The 25299-nt window shown below is 37.5% G+C and overlaps 1 protein-coding gene across 11 annotated transcripts in view; it reads left to right on the top strand.

Annotated features, from left to right (window-relative positions):
- The window catches only part of CDH18 (cadherin 18), a 513966-nt gene that overhangs the window by 296359 nt on the left and 192308 nt on the right, over positions 1–25299 (top strand). The gene's annotated exons all lie outside the window — the stretch shown is intronic.

The following is a 25299-nucleotide window of genomic DNA, read 5'->3' as shown; positions in this document are numbered from 1 at the left end:
AACAAACATAGATAAAAAGTAATATGCTTTTTGAGATTTAATTTGACCTGTTGTGTTTCATATACTGTGTGTGTGCCTAAACAAAATAAACATTACAAACTTTTGTTTTCAGCTGTGGATTGCAGAACAGGCTTCAAGTATATTAAAAGCTAAAGGCCTCTTTTTTCAGCCTGGATTTTGAGTATGACATTTGCCATCAATTAAATAATATATATTTCTTATTAACCTCTTTAACCTTCTGTGCACACCTACTGTTTCATATGAAAAGTCTTCTATTTGTGAAATACGAAAGTAGATTTGCATTTCTTTGTAATGGAAAGTTACTACACTTGAAAATACCTTGCTTTCTATTCATGTGAAATAATACCCTTTCCAAAAGTATATAGTAAAAATGTATCTGGGGGAAAAAAAAAAAAACCAAAACAGAAACCCAGACAACCTAAGGTCTTGAGAACATGGGGTTTTATCAACTACATGATGAGTTTTAGAAAAGGAAGTATAAGTTTTTGAAGCTATTATGTTTGACAGAATCGTAGAATATCTTAAGCTGGAAGGGACCCACAAGGATCATTGAGTCCAACTCCTGACTCCGCACAGGGCAACCTAGAAGTCAAACCATATATCTTAAAAGAGTTTTGTCCAAATGCATCTTGAACACTGACAGGCCTGGGGCCATGACTTTTCCTGGGGAGCTTGTTTCACTGCTTGACCACCCTCTCAGTGAAGAACCTTTTCCTGATGTCCAGTCTGAACTTCTCCTGATGCAGCCTTAAGCCGTTTCTTCGCATTCTGTCAGCGGACACCAGGGAGAAGAGATCAGCATCTCCATGTCTATTCCCCCTTCTGAGGAAATTGTAGACAGCAATGAGGGCACCCCTCAGTCTTCTCTTCTGAACCTGAACAAAGCTTGTACCCTCAGCCACTCCTCATAATTCATGCCCTCTCAGCCTTGCAGTGTCTTTGTTGCCCTCCTTTGGACAGATTCTAATATATTTATATCCTTCTCACATTGTAGAGCCCTAAACTGCACATACTACTCGAGGTGAGGCTGCACCACTGCTGAACATAGTGGGCAATAGCTTCTTTCACCTGGTTAGCTATACTTTGTTTCATGCACCTGAGGATACAGTTGGTCTTTTTGGCTGCCAACACACATTGTTGACTCGTATTAGTCTTACCATCAAGCAAACACCCAGATCCCATTCACAAACTTTGTGCAGGCTGAGTAGTTTTTTCAGAATATAAACATTGATTTTGTTCAGCTGCTTCTGTGAGATAAATAGTTCGATAAAGACACTGTAGTTCATAACTTCCGCATATTGCCTACTGTTAATGCTATTCATTATGCGTAAAGAGGTTACTGCAGTGTACAAGATCAAATAGCCTCTGCAATTGGGATCGTCTGCTATAGAGGAAACAATGAGTTTTACATATGAGGAGTTGGGCAGAATATATTCATTTTCTATCAGGCTTACCTTAGTAACTTGGTTTTCCACGGGTTTATTTGTTCAGCAAATCTCTGTATTGCTCCACATTTTTCTTCCTGCTAAAGAAGTAGCAACAGTGTTATGTTCAAATCCATTTTTAAGCTTTTTATTGCGGCTTTGATATACAAATACTGAGCTGGTGGCTATGTAACTCTGTTGCTGCCCATATAGTTACAGATTTTTGCTGTTTGTGGTTCTGGTTCCTGAAGAGTTGATTTAAATTAAATAGCCTTGACAAACATGATACAAGTATTTGAAGAATATAGGATAAACAGAATTCTTGGTAGTAGGTACATTACAAGTGAAATCTTCAATCTGTCTCGGTAGGGTCCGATTGACTTATTAAGCTCACACCAGAGCACACTGCTCTGCTCTGAAAAGAGCACCTGCCCTTCTTTTGCTGCATGGAGCAAGTAATTCATTCTAGCTCAGATAACAATTCAGCTGATTTTTCTCTGCTGTGCTCTGTAGAGTTACTTGCTGATACACTGAGTGGTGAAGGAAGCCTGTGGTTTTTCACTCCATATTCTTTTCAGCCTGTTTGGTGAGGGGAAGGATGCCCTAATAAGTTGAGGCTCTGTGAATTTCATATTCAGTTCCCTGATCCAAAGGTACTCTGCAGTTGCAAAGTTGAAGACTACACAGAAAAATATTGTTCTGCAATAAAGAGAGTTGAACTCAGTAGCCAAGTCACTAACTCTTGTCTGATATTTCTGCTCCTAAGACAGCAATGTCACTGCAGGGGACAAAGGATGGGCTCCTCAGAGTCGTCCTCTGTGGGGATGGTCCCTGCTTAACCAGAGAAAGTTAGCCCAGACCTCAGCGTGAAGCACAACAGAAAGCTTATGCTGTACCTCTGCAGTTCAGGTTTCCTCAGGTTTCTCCACAAGGGAGAACCCATTCTTACTGGGCTAGAATTGTGCCCAAGGGCGAAATGTGTTTGTGAATGTTATATTATCACTCTGATAATGTGTTTAACATATATATTTAAGGCATTTGAAAATAATTGAATATACTTGCCACGCTTTCAATCTTTATATTCTGTGGCTCAGGAAAGAAAGGTTGATGGAAATTGTATTTTAGCTTTGCATTGTTAAGGCCCCTGAAACAAAAGTTTTGATGACTGTTTTTTGTATATATGTAATTCCTGTTTGGGATTTTTGTGTGTTTGATTTCCCAATATTTCAGGATGATGTCTAGCTCTCATTAGTCAAAATATCTTTTCATTTGAATCTACTTATGAAATACTTTACTCAGCTTACAGTGTTGAACTTAATGCTTTACAGAGTTTTAGCTCCTATTATTGAAACTACTGTCTAGTGTACCCTGCACATTTTCAATGGGCTTCTAGGTGTTACAGGAAAGGATTTTTAAACAAATTCTTCCCTTGCTCAAGAAGTCATTTATTTGTCTGTAGCTATCATAGCTTTCATGAGACTGTTCCTTCTTCTTCAGAAAACAAAGTAATTTATGCAATTCTTGGGCTATTTTCTCTTCTCTCCATCACTTAAAAGCATTATGAATCTCTCTGTTTTTATTCTTTGCTGTTGTTAAAGAACCCATAGGGATACTTTACAGAGAGTGAAAAATTGATGTTGATTTGTACTTGTACACTATGTTAAGATTCAGATTGGTGAGAGCTACTTTGAAGTTTCAGTAGGTAACAAAAAGGGGGTAAGTAGAACCTCTGATTTAGTAAGCGAACATGATCAGAAGATGTATGTGAGTATTAGGCTGGTTTGATAGTCTTATCTGGGACATGAGAATAATTAGTATTCTGACAAATAGGCTTAAGACTAGTCCTGGATATGCCATCTGTATCATCCAAGATAAGTAGATGAGATATATTGAAACAAGGAAATAGGAAAGGTCTGTCAGTCACTTGCTGTAACCATCTGAAAGAAAAATAACTTGTAGAATGATTCTGGTAATCAGTTTTCTTGTTGATGTAGAAAAAAGAGAACAAACACTCCTGAATCCCTACCTGGAGTACTGTGTTCAGCTCTGGGACCCCCAACACAATAAATACATGGATACAGCAAGTCCAGCGAAGGGCCACGAAGATGACCAGGGGGCTGGAGCACCTCTCCTCTGAAGACAGGCTGAGACAGTTGGACTTGTTCAGCCTGGAGAAGAGAAGGTTCCTGAGAGATGTTATAGCAGCATTGCAGTACCTAAAGGGGGCCTACAAGAAATCTGGAAAGGGCTATTTTACAAGGCTATGTAGTGACAGGATGAGCGGGAATGGCTTCAAGCTGAAAGAGGGGAGATTTAGATTAGATACTAGGGAAAAAAATCTTCACTATGAGGGTGATGAAACACTGGCACAGGTTGCCCGGAGAAGCTGTGGCTGCCATGTCCATGGCGGTGATCAAGGCCAGGTTGGATGGGGCTTTGAGCAGCCTGGTATAGTGGAGAGTGTCCCTGCCCATGGAAGGGGTGTTGGAACTAGATGAGCTTTGATGTCCCTTTCAACCCAAACCATTCTATGTTTCTGTGATTCTGTGAGTATGGAATGAATCTTCCACGTAATTTCCATAGCCACCAATATAAACAAATGTTTGACTGCAGTATGTAGGAGAATGAAGTCCATGGAGTGTTTTAGCTACCTTTTTAAGATCATCAGCTGCTCTTCCTGAGTACATAACACTTCTACCAAGTTTTGAAAAATCCCTGTCATCAACTTCCTGGTATTCTACTGAAAGTCATAGTAGCCAAGTTAACACTAAGGCAAAAATGCAATTTGTGGAATGTGCCTTGTAGTGACAGTGGAAACTTTTAGGTGAAGATTAAGTATCAGGAGGGTGATATTTTTTTGTGTGGAGGGTTTGGGTTTTTATTTTTTTGTTTTGTTTTGGGTTTTTTAATGTTATATATCACACCTTCTCATAAATTTGGAGGGATAGCTTTTAGTTATCACTTTCATCACATTCTCTCAGGCTTTTATCAGGACTGCTCGTCCACACACTCTGCAGCAAATACCCAACAGTTCATGTAATCCAAAATTCCTAAAGGTTTTCTAGAGGTTTTTTTTGTTGGTTGGTTGGTTTTCTGTTTGTTTGTTTGTTTGGGTTATTTTTTTGTTGTTGTTGGGGTTTTTTTGTTTTTCTCTTTCATATATTTATATTGATGTATTTGGGAAGAGTTACGGTAGCATCTAGCTTTGCATCTCTTGTCAAGTTTAAAAGAAGGTACAGTTTGGGGTATCCACCTAGTACTATAAATGAACTCTTTGTAGTGTAACACATTTTTGTCCATAGCTGGTTTGATTATTTACTATGACTTCTAGTACATCATTGGAAGTGCAGGGTTTCATATGAACATTTTTCCTTTCCGATCAGAATGGGTGAGTGGGTAAAGAGACATAATACTGTATATAATTACTATTTTAGAAAATTAAATACATCACAGTAGTAAAATGAATCTGGCTCATCAATGAATGCACTAAATCTGTTCTATTTTGGGGAGTGGTTTTTCTTGCAATTAACCAAGTACTTTGAACAAATGGATTGTTCTTTTCTGCATACTATGCATAAAATAATTCATCACAACACTGACGCACTTTATCTTCAGAGCCATCACAGAATATTATAATTCCATTCCTATAACACTGTGGGAGTTAATGCATTCATTTAGGCAGAGCTGGAACTATACCTTGTGCCAAATCACACATTTCAGGATGCCAGCCAAGAAGATAATTTAGTGGGATAACTTTTGCATACTAAGAATCAGTCTAAGAACATTTTCACTCATTTAAGTATTCAATTCATGCCTTGCCACTAATAATGAAGATAGAAAACAGATACCTTAAGCTCCTGGCATTTATCCAACTCAGCCATTTATTTTTGAGCACTGAGTAGCGTGGGTTCTGGTAGGGTGCTCTGATTACTATCGAAATCCCAAGCTGTAGTAGAAGTGCTTAACATTAATGTTAGAGTCATGAAGAGGAAAAGCAGGTCATTTCTTACTACCTGCCTGAAAACTACAGAAACATTTTTTTCAGTCAATTTTATCTCTTAGCAGAACAGTAATAAATTAGTTGCATTCTTACGATGTTACATCTTGGTTTTGATAGGAAAAAATATTTGAACATAATTTCTTGAAGTTTATATGTGTCAGTATGTTTGCCCCACATAAAAACCCCTAAGTAGGTAAATTGTCTTTTGTTTGCCTTTAATTCTTTGTCTCTTAATAATGAGAGCTTTACTTTGCAGCAGTAAATTTGTACGATGGAGTATGTGTTTCCCATCTTGCATTATTATACTGCCTTTGTTCACTTTTCTGACTGTCAGAGGTCTAGCAGAATGAAAGTATGTATTTTGAAAAATAATGCACTTTCTCATTTATTACTGAAGAAATAAATATGAACTTGCTGCTAGTTTTTGAAGAAAAGTACTACTAGGTATTACAAGACTCCAGTGAGGAAGAGTTTTCCCAGTGTAAGAGGTTTGAACCTTATAGACAAACAGATACTTGTTTGCTGTTATTTAATATTGCTGATTCAGTGTTTTTATTACATTTTGACAATGTTATATGCTGCATTTTCCAGTGTGGTATTAAAGCTTGCATGATTTTTTCTTTTTTTCTTGTATGTTTTTTTTCTTTTTTCCCCAAATTTCTGATGGTCAAAATTTGGGAAAAGATAGTTTTAGAACAAAATGAAAACTTCCAGAAAATCTGGTTTCAAATTCTTGAAATAATCGAATAAGTGATTCTTTCTTTTTTAAGAATATGACCAATAAAATACATTTTCAAACATTTTGAAACAATAATTTTAAAATAACAAGATATTTGTTCATCTGATGTGATGTTATCTCAGCGCTTTCCACCCATCTCTGAGACAAAGGATAGGTGGAATTCCATCTCAGCTTCTCATACCAATGTTTGAGAAAATGGATTGGCGGAATTCCATCTCAGCTTCTCACACCAATCTTTGAGACAATGGACAGTGGAGTCTGATTTCAGATCAGTCTCTCACAGGTGTATGCAACAGCAATTTCGTATGGAATTTAAGCATTCTACAACAAAAACACTCTAACCTCATTCAGCTGTAGGAATACATATATTTATGCAAATTGCTGTGTGAGTAGAAAACAGAAAGAGTTTTGTGACCTGAGACCAGTTCTCTGAAGTAATTTTCTTTTGAAGATGGTGGGAGTTGCTCTTGTCCTTGGCAAAAGGCATAGGGTCCTGCTCATGAATTTACTCTTTGGTAACGACTCTTCATGATTATTCGAGATGGATGAGATTTCTCAACATCCTGAACTATAGAATGGAACAAAACTTATTTCATGATTAGTACAACAGCCACTAAAAAATACTAGCTTATTTAAATAAAAATAAAAACTTTTTCAGTTTCAGTCACACATCCATGTGAATGCTTAATAATTACAAAACCCACCAATGTTAAGCTGACAAAATGCGGAATCTAGGCCAAATTAAGAGGAAACTAAAATCCCTTAATAAAATCCCTTAATTATACAGAGCTTCACAGGTGTAGAAGCTAAATTGTTTTAAACTCTGCCTTTGTAAAGACTTAATGTTGTGGGGGTGGTGGTGTTTATAGTAATAGAGAATCTTGCAAACATCAACATACTGGAAATGTAACACGGATTCAAGCCAATGATGTAAGCATGCATGTTCCCAGCTATCATTTTTTGCATTCCTTCTAAGAAATCACATTTTTTAATTTCAGAATAATGTTAATATACTAGTGAGGAGTGAGACAGTTGAAGGGATAGTTATGAAAACTGAAACAGGTATTATCTTGTAAGGTACATGTGTTCTGTTTTCTAGTTGAAACATAGCAGTGCTTTCAGCTTCTTTTGTGGGTTTTGTATTGCCTCACAATTAAAATTGAATCAAAAATACTGCAAGGTAAATAAGAGTGAAAGAAAAGGTAAAATACAATTAAAAAATCTCCGAATATATTGTTATATAATGTGCATGTCTGTATGCAAAATTGTATGTATATTGAAGAGTTACATTTTAAGTTACAGTCTTTTCAATTCAGGGGACCAAAAGAGTAAATATTATGGACTAGCATTTGCAGATCACAGGACAGTTGAATTCAAATGTTGTCTTCAGCCAAGAACTAAAACTCCCATCTGCTCAGCTCATTTTCATGCAAGTGCTCTGAGCTTGTTAGAGTTAGCTTGATTGGACATCTTTTTTTCTTGTTAAAAACCAGACATAGTGTGATAAAGCAGTTGCAGGACCTATTTTAGAAGAGAAACAGCTAGGCAGGAGGCCATCTTAGTAAGCAGAGAACATTTGGTTATACTGAGTTTTTAGTTTAACTTGTAGAATGGGTCTCTTTTATCTGTCTACTGGGAGTAATTTCCAAAATTGCTGGGTCCACTGAGCAGTCAGCCATGATTCTTGGCATCACAGACACTGCTGCCTTTAACCTAGAACCTCAAGGGACCATATATTGCATGGTAATTTTTGCAGATCGGGAGTTTTACCCTTGTTTTCTCTCTTTTTCCCCCTTTCGCTCCTTCCCTCCCGCCTTTTCTACACCCTCCTCAGTCACCCCCTCCTGGGGTTGGGGCCATGAATGAAAGTATGGATTTTGCCTGTGCAGAACTGCAAAAATTGTTACTGTTATAGCCAAGAAATGTGTAGGATTTCACTGGCTATCTGTAGTTACAGTATATTTTCTGAGTTGCACAGAAAAATTTTCTTTGACAGTACACTGACACAAGGCTGGGAGTCCTCCTTAACTGCATGCCTTTTTTTCTCAGATGAATTGAAGATTTTATGAACCAAGTCACATATTTTGTTCTGATGTGTGTTTTCTGCTCCATTTATTAAAAAGCTGTGAGCTATTTCTTCAGAACTTGTTTGAGGGGAAAAAAACCAACAAAACCAACCAACCTTGCAGGAACGGGGGATGTAAACTTAATGTTACTGAAGTCAATCACACAAATCAAACTGATTACAATGTGACAAGCATTTACCCCTGGTTTTCTCCACCAACTCATAAAATTTAAATTAATTCATTTTTTTTCTATTTTTATAACATGTTCTTGTTTATTACAATATTCATAGAAACATCTTGAGTGCCTTGGAACATTCAGGGTGTATAAAAAAAGATGACAGAACATGCTTCCTAAATCATACAATTACAATGCTTAAGCATACACATACCATTTAAACTAGCTGTCTCAGAAGGACTTTTTTTCCCTGTATTACAGCCATCAAAAGCTCAACTCTTACCTCGGTGTCTCTGTGATTGCTCTTCTCCTTCAGTAAAGAGATGCTTGTCTCTTTTGGCAGGGCCATCACAGGAATTATATCTACCCAATTTTGACTTAATTGACTGTCCACAGTTTGCAGTTCTGCACTTGCATCCAAGACACTGTGAATGATGATATTAGACATGAAGAGTCTTATCAATGTTGCATAGGAGCCTGAATCTCACAGACCGTTATTTATTACCATTTTTTCCCTTCTTTCTGTGCTCGTATTTACATGACTGTAGACGAAGTCTACCATGCGTATTTGTGTACAGTGAAAGCCAGAGGATTACTTAAAAGAAATCTGCTTCTTGTGTTATTTTCTCATTTTATGTTAGATCAGAGGTTTAAAGAAGCAAACAAAAAACCAAAAACCCTTCAGCACACGAAAGTCATCAGAGATGTTTTTATAGGATGTGGCTAATACTGATCCTTTTGTGATAGTGAGAGCTTCAGATATTGACTGATCCTATGCTTGAATTTGTTTACTTCATTTACATTTCACACATAAAGGGTTTGTTTGAATAGCATGAGGAGAAAGATCTTTTGTGCTGGAGTTTATACTCATGAAAATGATCCTAAGGTTTTAATTCTCTTAAAATGTTAAGTTATGGGAAAAGAAAAAAAAGGCAAAAGAGAGAACTTGTAGTAAAAATAGAGAATATTTAAAAAGCCTTTACATTACCAATGTGAAAACAGCTGGAATTGTTTCATGTTAATTGAGAGGAAAGAGGGAACATCGGAAAAGACGATAAACTCAGTTTCCTGTGCCTCAGTCTTTGCTGCACCATGTGGCCTTTGTATTAACAACTCATACACCCTGATGGGAAAGGTCATGGCTGAAGCTAGTTAAGGCTTTGTGGTGCTCATTCAGCTTCCTGAAATGAGTAACAAAGGACAGGTTTCTAATGGCACAAGGTGTAGCTCAGTGGAGGGTACCACTTCAGATCCAGGATCCTGATTTTAAGACCTGGAAGACGCAGGAAGAACCTTCCCTGTCCTGAATCTTCTGATGTGGAAACTGCAGCAGGACAACTTCTGACCCAAATGTCAGTCACTGCAGATCAAACACACTGCTGCAGTCCCAGCTGAACCACTTAGGATTTATCAGAATTAACTGGAATAAGTGTATTTCATAATATAATTTTGTTTTGTTATGAAATCTAACCGGGTTTCTCACCCAGTAAGCAAGCCATCCAACCCAGACACAGTGCCCCTGCATGGTCTGTTCTATCTGAATGGAAGTAGGAGAGAACCACTCTATAGCGTAGAAAAGCGTGCTATGTGCAGGAATATAAATACAGTCTGAAGCCAAAACCTGATTAAAATTTATGTAGAATGTATCACATATGCTAGATGGATGGATGGGTGGATAGATAGATGCTCATGCATATTTAGATACAAATAAGCAGCTTATTAAAAAACTTATGCTCTTCCCTTCTCTTGCAACCTTTTCCCAGTTCTGTCTCTTCCACAATTGTGTGTTTATACAACAGGGAGACAGGTGCTGTTGTTTGTAGAGAGATTCCATTTTTAGTTTGACCTAATGTTTTCTGTTCTTTACAGCCAAATCTGAAGGACTTTTTCAGTCCATTCAAGTAATGGGCATTAAGTCAAACAAATAGAGTTGTTTATGCATTGTAACTTTGTTAAAGTATTATTACACACACAAGATACCTTTCTTTGCCCAAATGAGCCAATACCCTCTCTCCCCCTTTTCCATCACTAGCATCACTTTTGAAGATATTTCTGTACTAACCGTATTTCACAGCAACTGTCAAACAAATTAAAGGCGTATATGCTAAATGTATGTAAGAAAAGCTTTAGAGAGGGGATGGGATATCTGATGGAGGATATTTTTGTCTTGAGCTCAGTTTTGTGAGCTTCGTTTAATGGATTAACAGAAGATCTTTTGTGCTGTATTCTCAGGTGTTGTCTTGCATGATTCTTTGCTTTGCTGTTATGTGGACTTAGATGATAAAGAGATGTCTTGATGACATATTTATTTCTGGTACAGGGGACAATCTAGGGAAAAAAAGAAATTTAAAGCAAAAAAATGGGATTATTTTCCTCTTGAAATTTTTTTTTTATTATTTTACAGACATGTATCTTATTTGTGGAATTATGACAGTAGCAGATTATCAGCTTTAGTTGTTCTTAAAGAAGTCTTGAACACTGCTGTTCCTAAACATTCCATAGTGATGAGCCCTAAGAACAAGAGAAAATTTTCTTTACTGATACAGTGGTGATCATGCCCAAGTCTTTCCACTGTGAAGCTTATCTAACTAAGGAAAACATGATTAGCGCTACTCCTCTTTATTTACTGTTGTGTGTTTTTGTGAGTATGTAAGAGACGTAAAAATTAATTTTTTTAGATCAAATTTTTTAGATTTAGAAATTAGTATTCCTATATTTTCTTTTTGATGCTTCCATTAATATTTTATAAACGTCTTTAAAATAAAGTAAACCACAAAGAAGTGCATACTAGCTTAGTGAATGAGAACTTGTATTCTTATATAGGTAAATAAAATAGTAATTTTTATTTCTGTAACTGAATGTGAATCCAAAGAAGGAAAGCAACAGAGGTTTAAGCCTATGTAATTTGACCTCTCTGCATTGTTGTTAAACTTTACATCTCATTAGGAAGCTTTCTTATTATTTGAAAAAAAAAAATCATCAAGGAATGTATATGTGAGACAATTTTATATCCTGCTATGAGTTTACCATTGCACACTTCTTTTTACTGCATATGTAAGTTATACAAGTTACGTGCATTATAAATGGACAGGATGATCTGTGGACTTTTAGTAAAGTGATGGAGTGCTTATGGCTATGTCTTTAGCAGCTACAGTAAACAAGGGCACTGAGGGACATACATAATAATTTTTATTATTGGCTACAGTGCCAGCTTTGTTTCAGCTAACTTGTAGTGACACTTCTCTCCCTTGATCACACTTTGTACTGAAATGATCCAGCTTCCTCAGCTGTGATCTTTATCCTTCTCATCCAATATCTGTCTGTGCTCCTGAAGATTCCTGCAGATTCTCAGAGAGGATCTCTGTGTAGTTCACCTATTATGTATTTAGAATTCAGAGTAGACTTGTCTCTTCTAAACATGTGCTTCGGGTGCAGTTAAAACTGTGGCCACACTTGCTATCTTCACTCCAGTTGTAAAATTCAGTCCACAGACCAATAGTTTGTATGGCAGTAAGTTGCAGATCTATATACAGGTGGCCTTGGTAGTCCAAGGCAGAATACAAACAAATAGCAGAGGCAGAGAGTGTATGTTCCAGCCTGCACGGATGAATGAACAGAAAATTAAGTGTGGGGCAATTGCAGTAAGAAAGAGGAGGAACTGATGTGTTTATACACTTCATATAAGCTTTTTATCTCTTCGACAGCCTTTTTCCATACTGTCACTCAATTCCTCTTGCTATTATTTTAGAAGAACTTTTTTGGAAGAATCATTTGGCCTGTAGGCTAGTCAGCTTTTCCTGGAAGTGTGTGAGAGAACAGCATTTCATCAATGCCTTTTTATCCTTTTACATGTGCTTTCTTAAGCTTCAGTTTCTGGAACCAAGCAATTTATTTTAGAATTCCAGCTTTAATTTTAAAAGAAAACAAGCAGGATTCTGCTTCTGTTAGCATGTAAGAAGGATTTGAAACATTTTCTCACTGTACCTTCCAAGTTCAGAAAGTAAATTTAAAGAAGTCAAAATTCTTTTTTTTTTTCCCCCAAAACTGACCTCTGATAATCTACATGAAAAGAAAAAAGAATAATGTGTGATTATATGGTGTATTTAATCTGTGGATTGAAGTGCTGAGGCAAAAAAAAAAACCACCACACCTGAAGTTATTGTTCCTGTAGAGCTGTAGGATTCAAATCAATTGCTTAAATTGCAAAAATGCATTGGAAGTTAGAGCAGTCTTTGAGGTGCAGGCAAGTTAATTAGTGTAGGAATAGTTCTCTCCATGAAGAATGAGCACTGTACTATTTTATGTTAACCCTTCATATAAAAGTAACTGTAACATTCTGGGCAAAGGAGTGGCTTGATTGAACAGAGCTTTGCCTTGGTGCAGGTCACAAGCCAGTGAAAAGCTACGAGTAAAGATCATGGGACAGAGTAACCAACCTGAGTAACATAGTGGTAGACATGCTCCAAACTGCATAACCAATAGGAGGAAGTAGATGAAGTCTCTGACCAGCTTAAGGAAGTGTCATGACTGGTAAAATCATGGAACCTTACGAACCTTAGTATCTACTGGAAGGGCAACATAACATGGCAAAGTGCAAGCAAACCAAGAGATGCCTGTCATATGTCAGTGGTCATGGATCACTATTTGCACAGGCGATCAATGAGCCAGTAAGGGCAGGTGCTCTGCTGACCTGCTATTCACAAAGAAAGAACTGGCTAAAGATGTGCAGGTCAGTGGTGTACTTAAAATTGCAGTGACCATGAGACTGTAAAGTTTAAAATTCTGGGGAAAAAAAAGTGAACAAGACAAAGGGAATCACTAACTTGGTCTTGAGGAGAAGAGACATCAGCTTATTCCGGAATTGTCCTGCCAGAATCCCATAGGAATCTGCACTGGACAACAGAAATGCCTAAGGCAGTTGACTGACCTTCAAGGACAACCTCATCAGTTAGAGCAGACTACCTCAGTGCACAGATAGCCACATGGGTATTGCAGAAGACTATCACAGATGAATGTGAGAATCTTGACTGAAGATAAACAAAATCAGAAAGGACACAGAGGGTGGAAGCTGGGATGGGCTTCCTGATTATTTCTTGCAGAGGTATTGTGCAAGCGTGTGGAGATGATGTTAGGAAAGCCTTAGCTTGGTTGGATCAAGGACTGTAGAAGAAACAAGATGGGCTTTTCCAAGTACATTGGCAGCAAACCGCAGCCGAGGGAAACTGGGCCCACTGCTCAGTGCGGCAGAGGATCTAATGACAAAGGACATGGAAAAGGCCAAGAATCTCGGGTGCCTTTTTTGTCTTGTACTGAGGTCTGTTCTTTTAGAACTCCCAGGCTCCTGAGCCTACCAGTAGAGACTGGGGTGTGTGCTACCAAGGTCAGAGGATTGTGATCAGTGGTACAAAATTCAGTTGGGGGCCAATGACTAGGGATGTCTCTCAAAGATTGCAGCTAGAGGAAGCACTGTTTTCATGTCTGTATTAATGACCTGGGAAATGTGGTGGACTGCACTCTCGGGAAGATTGCAGGGGAACCTTGGCAGACAGGACAAATGATCTGACGGAAACTAAATGAAATTCAACAAGGGTAAATGCTGAGTCTCACATCTAGGTTGAAGTAATTTACCATGCAGCAGTACAGGCTTGGTGCCAGCAGGACAGAAAGCATCTTTGCAGAAAAGGCCATAGGTGGGTCTTGGTAAAGTAAGCCATGAAAAGAAAAACAACAGCATGCTGCAGTGCGTTAGCAAGAAAGTAACCAGCAGGTTGAGGGAAGTAATTTTTCCCCTCTATTAAGCATGTGGTGAGAGTGCATCTGGAGTATTGTGTCTGGTTTGAGCACCCCATGATAGGAAAGACATTGATGTACTTGAGCAAACCCAAGGAGGAGCTACTGAGATGGTCAGGGAACTGGAGTACATGATGTATGAGGAGAGTTTAAGAGAGCTGGGTTTGTTTAGCCCTAAGAAGATAAGATTAAAGTGAGGTCTTACTGCTGTCTTCAGGTACTTAGTGAGAGAGTAATGAGGAGATGGAGATGGATTCTCAGTGATGCATGACAATAAAGCAAAATGCAAAAGGCTCAAGCTGAAGCATGAGAAATTTTGGTCAGAAATAAATATGAGAGCAGTCAAATACCAGAACATGTTTCCCATTCTGGTGTGGAATCTCTACCTTAAAGATAAGCTGAATGTGACTGGACAAGTCCCTGAATAGCCTGATCTCATTGTCCCTGCTTTGAGCAGAGGTCCCATCCAGCCTAAGTAATCCTAAATAATGTTATATGATTTAAAAAAAAACAAACCACAAAACAAAGTGGCATGATTATAAAGTAAATATTTAAAGTACTTTTAAAGTTTCCTATATTGCTTGAATTTGTTGTATTTCTGAGCAACTAGATAGGAACTCTTGAGAGGCAGTATTGCCAGTTTATTTCTGGCAGAAATGATGACAGGCATATGGGAAAGCTCTTGTTAGGAGCTCCTGAGTTTTCCCTGCTGACTTGCAGAAATGGGCTGTATTCAAAAGACTCACAGATAAGCACTGCAGATGCTTCTGACTCTATCTGAATTGAACTCCACTGTCAAAAAGATAGAGATTTGTCAATTATTTCTGACAAGTCCACAAATAAATGAGAGCAAGACCAGTCACACAGTGCTGGGTTTGTGGGTGGTTTTTTGTTATTTTTTTTTTTCCCCACACAGTTGCTAAAAGATTAGTAGAGCTTTTTGTATAACAAACATTTTTGTTACATAAGAACATTGTTCAGTGAAAACTTTTCGGCATTTTATTAAAATAATTCGTCTTATTATATAAATAATTCATTTAATTAAAATAATTCATGCCTTTATTGGAAGTAGAGCCAGGACCTTAATATCATTTTGCCATTTCACTGCACTATTTAAACAGAAAGATAAAACACAAAAACATCCTAGGTTAACCTGAAAGCAAGCTGAATGCAGTAAGCATTATTAGTCCTTAATACTTCTAGCAGCAGCAGCATATTGTGTTCCTAGTAGAAATATCTGAATATTATGAGTATCTGAGGATACAAATAAATAAAATCCCAGTAGTAATTAAGGCTGACTTGGATTTTAAAGGAGAAGTTGAGGTTTTTGGTTGGTTTGGTTTGTTTGGATTTTTTGTAAATCCATTGAACTGAGAAAGGTACTCTCATCTGGACAAAATATTCCAAGCTGTTAGTTTGCCAAGAATTCTGGGCTCTGAGGAAATACATAAATACAAACCAGAGATTTATGTCACTGTGAAGAGCAAAATGTTTACTGTAAGTTTTGGGAACCTCTCTGTTTAACTGTAGTGATTTTACTGTAGGTAAGTCTCCAGCCCTTCACAGTTACGCACATTGAACTTACTTTCTTTTAATGTGTCTGAAGTACATGAGCAGTAATACATACTTACACTGTTTCAGCAAAGGAGTATAAACATTATGTATGCCAACTAAAAGAAATAAGTACTTATAGAACTTTATTGGTAATTCTTGATACTAAATAGTGGAGACATAAACTTTTATACATTTTTAACTGCAACATCAACAGCATCCTGATAAGCCTTAAGGGACTTGACTGTCAAAACTGTCAAAGTAATAGCCAGGGACGTATTGATAGCTGTGGTGACATTGTTTTCTACCTAGAGATGGACTGAAGGAGGTGACCCTTCTGTGGGATTTATTGTAAGGCTTTGCTGCAGGACAGAGGATCAGATTGTAGCTATAATTTTACTTCCCATTAGCTGTCAGATGGAAATCTGTTGGGAAGATGTCCTATTCACAGATTTCTTTATAAAAGGGCCTAAAATTACATGTTTGAGCATATTCAGTTGACAGTTACATGAAAGTAATGACATGGTGGAGAGGAAATAAATACTTTAAAGCCCATGTAACTTAGTTCCCTGAGTCAGTGGAATTTTTCTTAGAACATACCCTCTGTGAGATGAATATAATTTAAACATAGATGAAATGAGAAACAGTCTTGTAATTATACATTTTAAAGGGCTAGTCTAACATTAAGCAGCATGTGATAATTGTTTTTACACTTTTGTTCTTATGTATTCTCCGAATTTCGGTTTGCACTATTTTGCCTAAAGCATTTGCAAGTGAATGACTTTGTGACATGACAGTCAGAATGTGGTGTACCTTAGAATCCTCTAATAACTTCTTATAAATTGAGTATTTCACAAATCCTAAACTTGATTGACTCAACTACTTTGCAGTAATCATCGGGGGGGGGGGGGGGCTAGTCAATTATTGGGAGGATTTTGAGTTTGGCAGGTGATTTTCTTACTGAGCTAAGTCGGTTAGCTCAATAAGAAAATGAACCGGTAACCTCTCTGACTTTTACAAGAAGAATGGGAAATTTTTTTGCTGAGCAATTTCAGTCATAGATATAAAAATCCACCTGTACAAATCCAGGGCAATTATCTGAGAGTTATACAGAGAGGTTGGTATGTCTGTGTCTGACATGGATAAAAGCTGGGGGAAAGGAATGTTTTTCTGGATCAGAAAGAATTGCATTTCTGGAGGATGACTTTAGACTCTGCCCTATGTGGGAAATCTAGCGTAAGGTTTGTTTATTCCATTGAGTTATAAAGCTAAACCCTGAGACTTGACATTGACTATACATTTCGGTGATCTTTATGAAAAGACCCACCCAGACTGGGAGAGAAGCTGGATCAAGCTCTGTGTGTTTCATGTTGTTCAGGCTCGGGGGTGTTGGTAGAGTTTAAAGACTCTGAAGAGAAACAACAGTTCCTGCCTGTAATTTACAAATCAACTAAACCAATTAAGCATTGCTACGTAATAGAAAAGATTAGAAAATGCGTACGTTTTGCAGGGTAGATTTTTTTTTTCTTTTTTTCCTTTTCCTTTTTTATTTTTTAAATGATGTACAAACCTGTTTAACATCTTTGTTGGAGACATGGACAGTGAGATTGAGTGCGTGCTCAGCAAGTTTGCTGATGACACTTAGTTATGTGGTTCGGGTTATACGCTGGAGGGAAGAGATGCCATCCAGAGGGACATTGACACTCTTGAGAGGTGGGCCAGTGCCAACCTCATGAAGTTCAACGAGAAGTGCAAGGTCATAACACCTGAGTCGGGGCAATCCCAGGCACAGCTACAGGCTGGGCGGAGAAGAGATTCAGAGCAGCCCTGCAGAGAAGGACTTGGGGGTGTTGGTTGATGAGAAACTGAACATGAGCTGACTGTGCGCTCGCAGCTCAGAAAGCCAACCGTATCCTGGGCTGCGTCAAAAGAAGCGTGACCAGCAGGATCACACCAGGGAAGGAGGTGATCCTGCCCCTCTACTCTGCTGTCATGAGACCCTGCTTGGAGTATTGTGTACAGTTCTGGTGTCCTCAGCACAGGAAGGACATGGAGCTATTGGAGCAAGTCGAGAGGAGGGCCACGAGGACGATCGGGGGGCTGGAGCACCTCCCATATGAAGACAGGCTGAGAAAGTTGGGGCTGTTCAGCCTGGAGAAGAGAAGGTTGCGTGGAGACCTCGTAACAGCCTTCTACTATCTGAAGGGGACCTACAAGGATGCCAGAGAGGGACTCTTCATCAGGGACTCTTAATGATAGGACAAGGCGTAATGGGGTAGTGGGTTCAAACTTACACAGGGGAAGTTCAGGTTAGATATAAGGAAGAAGTTCTTTACTGTGAGGATGGTGAAGCACTGGAACAGGTTGCCCAAAGAAGAGGTAAATGCTCCATCCCTGGCTGTTTTCAAGGCCAGGTTGGACAGAGCCTTGCACGTCATGGACTAGTGTGAGATGTCCCTGCCATGACAGGAGGGTTGGAACTAGATGATCTTTAAGGTCCTTTCCAGCACGAACTATTTCATGAGTCTATGATTCTATTGTTCTATGATTCTATGATACATCATTTATTAGGGATATCTATGTAAATATCTCGCTTGTAAGGACCACAAAAGTTGCATTGGAAAAAGTAACTACTTTCTTTTTCGTGTATTTTTTCCAACACATCTCCTTAATGGCTCTTCAGATCTTTGGTCAACATTTTGTCCCTTCTTGGTCATAAATTATCTATGTAGTAATTTAAGACCATTATTCTGGAAACCTCTTAAGCAAAGCAGTATGCTCATGTGCTCCTCTTACAGTGACTATATGAGGAATTTCTTCTGTTCTTGGAAAAAACAGTTCCCTAACACTAAAGTGAGAGCTTCTGCATTTTCATATGGCGGGATTAAAATACTGCAGTCATTGAAGAATGCCTTATCAAGTCACTGAACCACCTTGCCATGCAGATCTTTATTTTTCATGTGATTTTACGACCACATGGAAAACACTGAACAATGAATGGAAATTACAGTTTGATGAAAAGATGGCCAACTGTATAAAATAAGAAAAACATAAAAATGAAAGCAGAACTCAGAGAAGTTAACCTCATTAATCACTAATTGGGTTTAGTGAACTATCCCAGTTAATTACCCTTGCCAGTTAACTATCCTTGTAGATGTTCTTTTCTAGTAAACACGCAAGCACTTTTTTAGCTTTAGGTTAGGAGGTGTTATTCAGTGGTTACCTAAGTAATCTTTATTAACACAATCTTGAATAATTTCAGAGCTTGTCCCCTACTTTTTCAAGCCTGAATTTATATGAATAGTCCTTTCTTTCTGCCACCTTTGTAGCTGAAATTTGAATGTGTACAATTTGGGGATTTACACAAAGCAGTTCTTTAAAAACTTCAGACAGTTGAAGAACCTTTTTTTAAAATATTTTTTCCTGCTGTATAGACAAAAGTGTTCATATTTCACTTTTGTGTATCAGATCAACATTTTCATACAAAATACTCAGAACAATTGTGCATTTAAGATTGGAAGAAGTTTAAAAGGCAGCTTTGATTGTGTGTTGATAAGTTTGCATACCTTTTTCTAAATTCTTGGATGTAAAGCAGATCTTGTTTTAAAGAAAGTAGACATTAAGGTACGAATACCTTATTCAGGCCATGTGTTTTTACATTTGCAAATTGTAAATTACTTTTGGATTAGTATTGGATATGCGCAACTCTAAGCATATTTGGGTGGGAATTCTTAGATTTTTATAACTTTTACTTCTGAAAATGGTATGTGTTGTTCTGTTGGTAATAATCTCCTTGTTTATATAGATTGTCCTCTTTTACTATCAATTTACCTCTCAGTCTTTTATGGATATCGTATTTGTAGCTCTTAGAGGTAGTAGAGGGCTATTAGTGATGGAAAAAAACCCACAAATCTGTTGCTGAGGTGGGAAGGAAACAAATTTTCCAAATCCCAGTATCTCTAATTTCCAAGACATCTTTTAATTTTTACTTTTTGTAATTTATCTGCCCCTATTCAAATGTTGCTCAAAATGATGGGAGGGAGAAGGGAGAAGAATGACTTCATGCTTTTTAATTAGAGAGCAGAGTTCTCTTAAGAGAAGGCCAGGAGTGTTTATAGCTGAATCCTTATGCATTTTCTGAGTGTGTCCTGATGTAGGAACTGCTGTGTGCATAACACCTGAAAGTCAAAACAGGGGCTTAGTTATCAAAATACAGACTTGAGAAGCTGTAATCTGAAATTAATAAAATCTTGTCAAAATGTTCCAAAGAGATTTAAGTTCTTCCAAGTGGCCTCACCATCCCTGAAAATTCCACTTTATCCACTGCCTACTTGCAGTTATTGACCTGAGTCTAATGAAAAACTGAATGGTCACTGCATTGATGAACACAATCGATACAGGAGAGAACCAAACCAAATCCAAAAAATTAGTTTTTCTAGAAATTCAAATTCAGGAAATATCTTGCCCCCTTCCACTAGTCCAAAGGCAAAATGCATTTGCCTGACTTCGTGCTTATGCTTAGAAGGCTATAGAGTATAATTCTACCAATTTCCCTCTCTAACAAAACCAACATACTGTTCGGGAGATAGTTTTCCAGTTTGGGAGTGATTGTTAAAAACCAATCAGCAAGTGACTGATGTATTAGATGGAGTTTTGAAAAAAGCTCCATTTATGACTAGTTCTTTTGCATCTAAATTGTCTTCACCTCTAACATTCAAAGCTGGTTTTGTAGCTTTTCATTATTTTTTTTCTCTATCTTCCAGTTTAATTGTCTTGGATATTTCTTGGTATGCAGGAGGATCTCAAATTTTTCAGAAGAACTGGAAAGACTAAAATGCCTGAGTCTTTTGAATGTTCCATTACAAGTGTCTTTCATGCCTCAGCAAATATCCCTGTAAAGTGAATAAATTGATTTCAAAATAAGAGAGCTATTTAAAACCATTATGCTTAACTCTGTTCCCTAATAATTTTGACTGCAGTAGAGGTTTGTGCATTTGCAAAGATTATTTTTGGAAATGTAGCATTTGGTACCTCAGGTGTATTTGTGAGCATGAAAATATTCTTGAAAGTTATTAACTAATGGCACATCAGTTAACACATTCATGTTAATATAAGAGAAAAAAGTAGAAGGGAACAGATAAACATTTCTGTCAAAATGCTTCAATTGTTTTCTTTAAATCTTCAGAACTTTTTTTTCAGCGAGGAATTTTAATTTTCATCTTCACTTTTTAGAACAGCTTTCTCCTTTTCCTGATGTTGATTACCCCTCACTTCTGGATGTTTTAAAGCTTTGCTCAGAACAACTGTGGCAAATTCATGCTTCTAAGTTACATGTATATGAGAGCCTCTCATAACTTTGATTGCTAGGCTGTCACTTTGTTTCTAGATTTGCCCCACTTGTGCCATTCTTTGGGCTTATTCAGACTTTATGCACACCCAGGAAGCTGAATGGAGGAGAAGAATAGGAAGGATTTAGCTGTACTTTCCATATACATGGAAAATACCCTGGAGAAGAAGGGAAATAGGTTTTGGAAGGTGGTTTTGAGCTCACATGACTCTTTGATACTCTAAGCTGAGTCATTACTAGTTCTGAATAGTGACCAAAGACACAATACATTCCTGCATATTGTTGGCAGCAAACCTTTATAGAATATATATTGAAGAAGTCTTGCTGACATGATGATTCTTTTTTTTTCCCCACTAGGATTTCAAAACTATTGGTGAAAGATGCTTTCTGGGGAATATAAGCGGGAAAATGTTTTGATGCATTTAATAATCTGCAGCACTACCTTTTACCCCAAGTTATATACAGGCATAAATTGGTTTTATTTGGAAAGAATAAGTAGGAATCAGCAACAGAAAAATCCTTTTGCCGTGCAAATAGAAGAAGATACTTAAATTCAGATTTTATGAAGTAGTTGCTGTTGTTATAAATCACATTCCCCAAAGATATGGGCAAGACAAAAATCATAGCTTAGAAAAAAATCCCATATTGTTAAGAATAAGTATTTGCCAACCCCTTACATTATTGAATTATAGGCATTCATATTGCAAGAAAATGTATATTTTTTTAGAAGTTTTAATGTTATGGGCACTTTCACCCCTTACTTGCAGAAACAGGGCAGATAGTCATAAATTTACCTGTTGGGTTTGTTTCAGGATGTAACCTTGTTAAATTATCTGTGTACAATTCTGAAGTTAACATGTTCCATTTCAAGTGAAGATCGATGTTTTCACTTTGAGTTTTCAATTTAGATAGATTCAGAACCAAACAAAATATGTACGTATATATGGGAAACAACACTTCAAAAATTTATAAAGATTCTAAGGGTCGTTTCTGTTTAATGTGTGGATCTGAGGATAGCAACTCTTGCTGTGAAAGCACACTGAATAACTGCTAGGGAAGGATGTTAGAACTTTGAAAAAGTATTTACATCCTGAAAGGAACAGGGAAACATCCTTGAATCACGTAACAGTAGAAATCCCAAGGAACAGTAGCTTGTGCTTGGCCAGTTACTGTGAAGTTGTATAGGTTCATTCTGTTCTAAAATATAAAACATTCCAACATCAAAACTCAATGCAAAATCTGTCATGGTTACACTCTTGCAAAGCTAGAGGTTTAAGTGTGTACCTGAAAGTCTTACTATGTGCCAGAGATCCCTCAAGATTACCATCAGTCACCAGGAGGTGGTCCTGCCTCATTGGCCTTGTAGTATCAACGCTCTGTGTCCTTTCTCCACTGCAGCTGGAGGAGGTTTGGGTCTGGGGTTCTTGTTAGGCTCCAGGATCCCGTTTATAGTTTTTAGACACACTTTAGGTAAGGAATACTTTGTTATCCAGTTGTCACTAATGAAACTCAACTAAAGCAATGTTAAGATAAAAATCAAGTACTAGTATTTGTCTATAGCATCCAAAATAGACCATGGGGTTTAAGATATTTTAATGTAATTAGATGAAGTGAAAGACGTTGCAGTTAACCTTGCTGCACAAGCTTTGTGTCAGATTATCTGTTCCTCCCTCATGAAGTTGACTTACGTCCATGCTGTCAAGATGGCAGTCAGGATTGTACTCTTTCTGCTTGCCTTAAACTTCAAATAAACACTTGCTCAGAAGCTTTTGTAAGATAATTTATAAAGCACCCTTGGTAGCTTCTTTCATTTAATTGTGTAAGGTCTTTCATTAGATGTAAACGCTTTACAGCAACCTCTACTTTAAAATTGTATGTGATACAAAGATCTCTGTAGTGTAACTGAATGGTAACTTGTTAAATTTGACCGAGACCAGATGTATAGCATGCTGAGATCACCGATCTGTATTTTTTTCCCCTCCTTAGACGTTATGTGAAAGCATACTAACAGGAACACAGGAGACAATGATCTGTCACTGGTGTGAACATATTCCTCCCCAGACGCAGGACTTGGCGTTTTTTCTTGTTGAACTTCCTGAGATTTTTCTCTGCCCATTTTTTCAGCTTGTTGAGGTGCCCCTGAGTGGCAGTACACCCATCTGGTGCATTAGTCAGTCCCCTTGCCCCCCAGGTTTATATCATATGCAAACTTCCTGAGAATGCACTGAATTTTCCAGGTCATTAGCAAAGATGTATCAACACCTTGGGTGCAGCACTGGCCTCCACCTGGACTTTGTACTGCTTATCACAACCTTCTTTGCCTGGCCATTCAACCAGTTTTCAAAGCACGTCACTGCACTTACCTAACCAATACTTCATCAGCTTATCTATGAGGATTTTACAGGAGACAGTGTCAAAAGCTTCTATAGAGCTGTTGTAAACAACATCCACTGCTCCCTCCTCATCCACCAAGGTAGTCATCTCATTTTTGAAGGCAGTCAGGTTGGTTAACTATGTTTCCCCTTCATAAAACATGCTTATTACTACTGATCATTTTCTTGCGTCACTGGATCCACTGTTTTTTCCTGGATCCAACAGTTTAGGAATAATCACATCAGGTGGGAGCTAATTCACATTACTGGTATAATTTTGTTTGCTCTGTTTTCATGGACACTAAACTGCTGAAAAAAGAGTTAAGTGGCTTATCAACTAATGTATTTTTCCTGCTTCTTGAACTTTACTGATTATATGTTGTGACGTATTTAGTTAATTTTGATTACATGCAAACTTCAGTTATGGTTTCCTAAAACCTGTTACACATTTGCTTAGTAAATAGATTCCCTGAAATTACTTGTATTTATTCCTTTATACTTTAAATGTTCTTTCTTTCTCCCAGCCAGTGTAGGGAAAAAAGTTGTTGCACTAAAAGCCTGATTTTGTTCTGCTCTTGCACATGCAATCCATTTGCTCAGTGAGGTTCCAGCTAAGTATAGAAACAAGAACGGCACACTGGGGAATGCATGCACCTAACAGAGACCTGAAAGCTTCCAACCTTAAGCTTTGCTAATGGCAAATGATCTTAGTGATCTTACCCTGCTGCATTTCAGGCAAGAATTATAGAAAAGCAAAAAAAAGAAGGCAACCTTGCTTACTTTGAACTTAATTGTTAAGAACTGTCCTATTATTTTAAATTGCTGTCTGTATGTCTGTATTTTATATTTGCTTGAAGACATAGAAGGCAATGCTGAACTTTACTTCTTTTCTTACTCTGCCAGAAGCTTTTCTGTTGACACAGGTGAAATATGAGGTGAAACATAACTGCCTGCTCTGATCAGAAATCTGTAGCAGTTTACAGAATGTAGTGCTGTGTGAGCTGCTCTGTACAATGAGCTTTAGTCTGTTCCTGCTTTAAGCCCATTGCAGTTACTGGAACCTCACAAGGGATGAAGCCTCACACAGTTCAAGTAAAGGCTTTGTTACACACTCTCTGTTTTGTCTAATTCTTTGTCAAAAGATGCACTAAATTGTTTAGGACACTTTTTTAAGTGAAAAGAATAACCACATAATACGGAGGCAGAGGTGACTTTAGAAATAATTTAAATAACCATTTCAGAACCAGCATTTCAGCACTTTAATTTGATTCCCAGAAGTTGTTTCCTAAAGGTTTCCTCTGTCAGTCACTGTCAGGTCTGATCAATATATAAGAAGCTTTTCTTCAGCAAGTACAGAAGATACTTCTGTAATTGAAATGTATTCTTTTTCACTGTGCTCACATTTTATAAATATTTTAGATTTCCAAATAATCTAGGATCATTCTGTTAGCAGAAATTATGTAATTGGATTTGTGATGCTACACTGTAATTTTCTACAGAACAATTGGAAAAATATTAATAATTATATTATACAAAGCAGATGGTTAGTTCATACTAACTATATCCTTCATTAAGAACTATCCGAATTGTAACATTATGAAGGACATTTGTAGCAATCCAGAGTATTCAGCAGCTTCTAAGAGATACTATACATGGATGGTTTGAAATAAAGTAATTGGTTTCTGAAGTCACTTAACAGGCTTTTTATTTCTGCCTGAGAATAAAATCGACACTGTTGCTCCCACACTGATCACTCTGAACAGTCACCACGATTTCTTGCAGCCCATCATTTTTCTGTAGAAAAGTTTTTATTC

The sequence above is a fragment of the Strigops habroptila genome, chromosome 1 (genome assembly GCF_004027225.2).
Source record: "Strigops habroptila isolate Jane chromosome 1, bStrHab1.2.pri, whole genome shotgun sequence".
Taxonomy (NCBI): domain Eukaryota; kingdom Metazoa; phylum Chordata; class Aves; order Psittaciformes; family Psittacidae; genus Strigops; species Strigops habroptila.
The sequence above is the reverse complement of the archived record's forward strand: the minus strand, read 5'-3'. Positions and strand labels throughout refer to the sequence as shown.